Raw genomic sequence first — 6,000 nt, 5'->3', positions numbered from 1 at the left:
TGCTTAATAAATTAGCATCTGCAATATAAAACTTGACATCTCATTGTTGTCTCCGCTTTATGCTAACTGCAGAAAAAATTGCAGCCTACTTGATAATAAAATTATCATTTCTTATATAATATAAATTGATGAAAGGAACCAAACTTTGACATACTGGATATTAGATGAAAAAATATCTCCTTTATATTCACTGAGATGAGCATCATAGACTAATAATTCATAACACAAAGTTGACTAAACATTATTTTAAAAAATAGTGTTAGCATGTTTTCACTGTGGGCTGTTGTGCTTTGTGAGCAAAATATAAGCTCAACTAATTCCTTTTCAGTGGAAGAAGATGGGGGAAAGCTTTAAACCAAAGGGACTGAATAAATGGTAGCTTTTAAAATTCATTTGCACAAGCTGGGTTACTTTAAGAATAGGTGAAAATTGAACATTTCTCACTTTTATTTCTCAGACCTATATTTATAAAAATAGGTAAGGATTTCTAACATTTTACAAACCAATTTCAGAAAGCATGGAAAAATCATCTTTAACAGATGAGCATTTGAAGGCGTTCTAGATTAAAAATGTCTAACTTCCATATTAATGGAAATTGAGGCTAGGTATCTTCCTCTGAAAATGCTAAAAATATAATAATTACCCTGTACAGATGTGCTGCTATAAATGCATAATTCCCTGGCATTTTCTTCAGTCATGGTTGCCACTATAGAAAACAGCAGTAATAGAAACATCCCTATTAATCTGAATTTGTGATATTCTCTACAATGTATATTACCTTTCTGCTGCCTTCAACCTTCTGCCAGGATTTATTTATTTCTTCTTCTTTTTTTTATCCCCTTCTTTCTAGGAGATACTTCGGGAGGAATATACCATGAGAACAATACACAGCTGCTGCTGTATAGAGATATCTAATTGTCAATATTGTGGAATTTCTACAGCTTATTACTTGCATTCAGTCTAATTCTGGGCAAATTGCCAGTCACTTCAGGGATGTTCAAGTGAGCCATAATACACGTGATTCGACATCACAGCTTTAAGATACCCGACTGTTTTCCCTCTGGCCAAGGAATGTGTGTACCAATGCTACCAAGAGAAAGGAAAAAAATATGATGACAAATAAAATAAAATTTGAATTTTTTTTCAAGTGGGCTGCATTTGAAGCCCAGATGTTAGTAATGAAAGATTCAATTTAAGGATTTAAATTACAAATAAATAAAGTATGAAACAGATGTGATTTTTAAGTTCAAATTATCCAGGAAGAAAAATATCTCTGTGCATGACAAAGTAATGGGGATTGTCTTGAGAGACTGTTGAAAACAATCTGCTAGACTAGATACACCCTTAGGACAGGATTGGTTGGAATGGGAAGGATTGGTGGAGCTCGTCATTAAACAAAAATTCTGTTTAATAAAACTTTATAACCATGATTAATCCTATGAGGCCCTAAAGGAGTTTGCAACTTCTGATAAACACATTTTCCTTGTGAATCTGCACATTTTTTAATTGAAAAAAAAGACATCAGGAGAAAGAACTTGCCAGTACAACTTAATGTAAAAATTATAGTCACAAAGAAAGAAGGGACCACCCACAAAGAGAATTTTAGGCTGTATATTTAATGATATATTTTCTTGTTCTTCTATTGTGTAAACAATAGCTTTCTGTGAAAAGAAATGAAATCCTCCAATCAGTTAAAATGCAAAGATGTTAGAATACTAGCAAAATACAATCTTTATTTGCTTAAAGCTTCAGATGGGGCAGAATGTTTTATTTTTATTTTATTATTAGAGTTGGAAGGGACCTTGCAGGTCATCTAGTCCAGTGATTTTCAACCTTTTTTGAGCTGCGGCACATTTTTTACATATACAAAATCATGGGGCACATTGAGCAGGGGGGAGTGGGGAGCTAAAAAAAGTTTGGACAAAAAAATTCTCTCTCTCTCTCTCTCTCTCTCTCTTCCTCCCTTTTGCTCTATTTCTCTCCCACTTTCTCTCTCTTCCTTCCTTCCTCTCTCTCTCCATTCCTCTTTCTTTCACTCTTCCTTCCTTCCTCTTTTTGCTCTTTCTATCTCTCCCTCCTTCCCTGCCTATCTTTCTCTCTCTTGCTTTCTTTCTCTCTCTCTCTTTCTCTTTCTCTCTTGCTTTCTTTCTCTCTTTCTTTCTTTCTCTCTCTCTCTTTCCCTCTCTCTCTTGCTTTCTTTCTCTCTCTCTCCTCTCTCTTGCTGAGCTTCGCGGCACACCTGACCATGTCTCGCGGCACACTGATTGAAAAACAGTGATCTAGTCCAACACCCTGGTGGTGCAGGAGAATGTTGAAGTGCAGTATGATGAATGAAGCACGGTGGACCAACACCAGCAGATGACATGGCTCCCCAAATCAACACAGACTGTGGAAACTTTTGTATCTCTTGGCTCTCCAAATCAACACAGACTGTGGAAACTTTTGTATCTCATTTTGTATCTCAAGGACCTAGAGTATGGAGGAAAAATGGAGAGGCACACACTGCAAGATGCTTGAAGTCCAGTGAAGTTTCCACAGTCTGTGTCTGTGCCATGTCATCTGCTGGTGTTGGTCCACTGTGCTTCATTACATCCAGGGTCAATGCAGCTGTCTATCAGGAGATTTTGGAGCACTCCATCCTTCCATCCGCCTATGAGCTTTATGGGGATAGTGACTTAAACTTTACAACAGGATTTGGCACTTGCCCACACTGCCAAAAGCACCAAAACCTGCTTCAATGACTATGTTATTACCATCCTTGATTAGCCAGTAAACTCGCCTGACCTAAACCCCAAAGAGAATCTATGGGGCATTGCCAAGAGAAAGATAAGACATGAGATGGAGCAATGCAGAAGAGCTGAAGGCCGCTATTGAAGCATTCCATAACCCCTCAGCACTGTCACAGGCTGATAGCATTGATGCCACGCTGCATTGAGGCAATAATTGCTGAAAAATTGGCCTAAACGAAGTACACAGTACCTATGCATGCTTATACTTTTCAGAGGTCCGATATTGTTCTATGTACAATCCTTGTTTTATTGATCACGTGTAATTGATCAGATGGAGACATGGAGTAGGCCACTTCTGGGGAACAAAAGATCGCTGCTTGAAAACAATCCCTTGTTCCAGCCCTATGAGCTCAGCCTGGGGTACTGTTGATAAGCGAAATCCAGAGTCTAGGCTCAGGCTGTTGCTACTCAATGCTAGGTCAATTGTAAATAAAGCTGCCCACATTCAGGATTTATTCCTGGATGAGGAGGCCAACCTGGCATGTGTGACTGAGACCTGGCTGGGCCCAGAGGCAGGAGTTCCTCTCTCTGAAATGTACTGAACTGGGTTCCAGGTATGGTACCAGCAATGACCCCAGGGAAGGGAGGGGAGTGGCTATTATAGCCAGAAAAACCTTCAGCCTATGCAGGCTCGCTACTCCTGAGATTGCAGGTTGTGAGACGCTCTTTGTGAAGTTGGACTTTGGGGTACAGGCTTGTTGCCCACGTACCTGCCTCCCAGCTGCATGTCAACAACCTTGCCTGTGTTACTCGAGGAGGTAGCTGGGCTGGTGGTGGAGTTCCTCAGACTAATTGTCTTAGGGGACCTTAACCTACTGTCGCTTGGCAAATCCTTTGGGTTGGTGCAGGAGTTCATGGCCACCATGGCAACCATGGACCTGACCCTAGTAATTCAGGGTCTAACTCATGAGGGGTGACAGGCTCCCAACATGGCATTCCTCTCAGAGCAGTTGAGTAATGATCTGAAATTAAGAGGCTTAAATATCTTGCCTTTGTCATGGTCTGATCATTTTCTGCTATGGCTGGATTTTAAGGCTCCAATCCTCACCCGCAAAGAGGCGGAACCAGATGCCTGATAGACCCAGATGTCTTTCAGAAGACACTTGGAGTTTTACTAGATTCGCTTATACACAGTTCAGCAGAGACCCTTGAAGTGGCCGGGAATATGGCAGCAGCTCTCAACCGGATTATGCCTTTGCGATCTTTCTGTGGCAGTAGACCTGGAGATGTCCTTGGTTTACAGAGAGGGGCGGCATATAAATCCAATAAATCTAAATCTAATCTAATCTAACCTCCGTGGAATGAAACGCCAGAAGAGATATCTAGAGAAAGATTGGAGGAAAAGTAAATCTGAATCTGACCAAACACTGGCTAGTGTTTATGTTAAGACCTACCAAGTGGCGCTCAGGGTGACAAGATGCATATATCATGCTGCCCTGATTCTATCTGCAGAATCCTGCCCAACTGCCCCATTTAAGGTAACTTGCTCACACCTTAACCAGAGGGTATTGCTGAGGACTTTAATAATAATAATAATTTAATAATAATTTATTAGATTTCTATGCCACCCCTTTCTGAAGACTTGGGGCAGCTCACAGCAACAATAAAACAATACAGAAACAAATCTAATAATTAAAACTGTAGCTAAAACCCATTTCTTAAAAACAATCAATACTACACAATCATAACCAGCAACCGATTAGGTCCCACAGAGTTGGCCTTCTCCCGGTCCCGTCAACTAAGCAATGCCATCTGGTGGGATCCAGGGAAAGAGCCTTCTCTGTGGCAGCCCCAGCCTTCTGGAATTAACTCCCCCCGGAGTTGTTATTATTATTATTATTTATTAGATTTGTATGCTGCCCATCTCTGAAGACCCAGAGCGGCTCACAACAATAAAACAGTACAAATCCAATAATTAAATACAATTTTAAACCCTTAATTTAAAAACAGTCATACATCTCAGACAAACCATACATAAAATGGAAATGGCCCAGGGGGATCAATTTCCCCATGCCTGACAGCAGATGTGGGTTTTAAGGAGTTTGCAAAAGGCAAGGAGGGTGGGGGTAATCCTAATTTATGGGGGGAGTTGATTCCAGAGGGTTGGGGCTGCCACAGAGAAGGCTCTTCCCCTGGGTCCCACTAGATGACATTGTTTCATCGACAGGACCCAGAGAAGGCCAACTCTGTGGGACCTAACCGGTTGCTGGGATTCCAGCAGCAGAAGGCGGTCCCGGAGATATTCTGGTCCGATGCCATGAAGGGCTCCTTAGGTCATAACCAATACTTTGAATTGTGACAGGAAACTGATTGGCAACCAATGCAGACTGCAGAGTGTTGGAGTAACATGGGCATACCTGGGAAAACCCATGATTGCTCTCACAGCTGCATTCTGCACGATCTGAAGTTTCCAAACACTCTTCAAAGGTAGCCCCATGTAGAGATTATTACAGTAGTTGAACCTCGAGGTGATGAGGGCATGAGTGACTGTGAAAAGTGACTCCCGGTCCAGGTAGGGCTGCAACTGGTGCACCAGGCGAACCTGGGCAAACGCGCCCCTCGCCACAGCTGAAAGATGGTTCTCTAATGTAAGCTGCTGAGGACGACACCCAAGTTGCGGACCATCTCTGAGGGGTTCAGTAATCCCCCCCCAGGGTAATGGACAGACAAATGGAATTGTCCTGGGGAGGCAAAACCTACAGCCACTCCGCCTTATCAGGATTAAGTTTGAGTCTGTTGACACCCATCCAGACCCTAACAGCCTCCAGGCACCGGCACATCACTTCCACTGCTTCATTGACTGGACATGGGGTGGAGATATATAACTGGGTATCATTAGCGTACTGATGATACCTCACCCCATGCCCCTGGATTATCTCGGCCAGTGGTTTCATGTAGATATTAAATAGCAGGGGGGAGAGGACTGACCCCTGAGGCACCCCACAAGGGAGAAGCCTAGAGCTGGGAAGGACCCCCTCCCCAAAGAAGCATTGACAATCTCCTGGACCCAGCTCCGTGTCACCTCCCTGCTGGCTGAAACCAGCCAGTAGGGACACGGATCCAGTAAACAGGTGGCGGAACTCACAGCTCCAATGGCCTTGTCCACTTCATCAGTTGTCACCAGATCAAACTCTTCCCAGACTGAAGGACAAGGACGGGCCCCAATCACCTTGACTGACTTGTTGTCAGTCGACTCTGTAATCCAATTGGA

General features: G+C 42.7%; 1 long non-coding RNA gene across 1 annotated transcript in view; it reads right to left on the bottom strand.

The window, feature by feature from the left end:
- Nucleotides 1-964: 964 nt before the first annotated feature.
- Nucleotides 965-6,000, bottom strand: part of LOC139153389 (uncharacterized) — a 94,509-nt gene continuing 89,473 nt past the window's right edge. The window contains exon 3 of the long non-coding RNA XR_011556807.1: nt 965-1,086. This is a non-coding gene — a long non-coding RNA (uncharacterized lncRNA). The remainder of the gene's footprint in view (nt 1,087-6,000) is intronic.

Source organism: Erythrolamprus reginae, chromosome Z (assembly GCF_031021105.1).
Source record: "Erythrolamprus reginae isolate rEryReg1 chromosome Z, rEryReg1.hap1, whole genome shotgun sequence".
NCBI lineage: Eukaryota > Metazoa > Chordata > Lepidosauria > Squamata > Dipsadidae > Erythrolamprus > Erythrolamprus reginae.
Note: the sequence above shows the minus strand (reverse complement) of the source record. Positions and strands in the feature narration are given on the sequence as shown.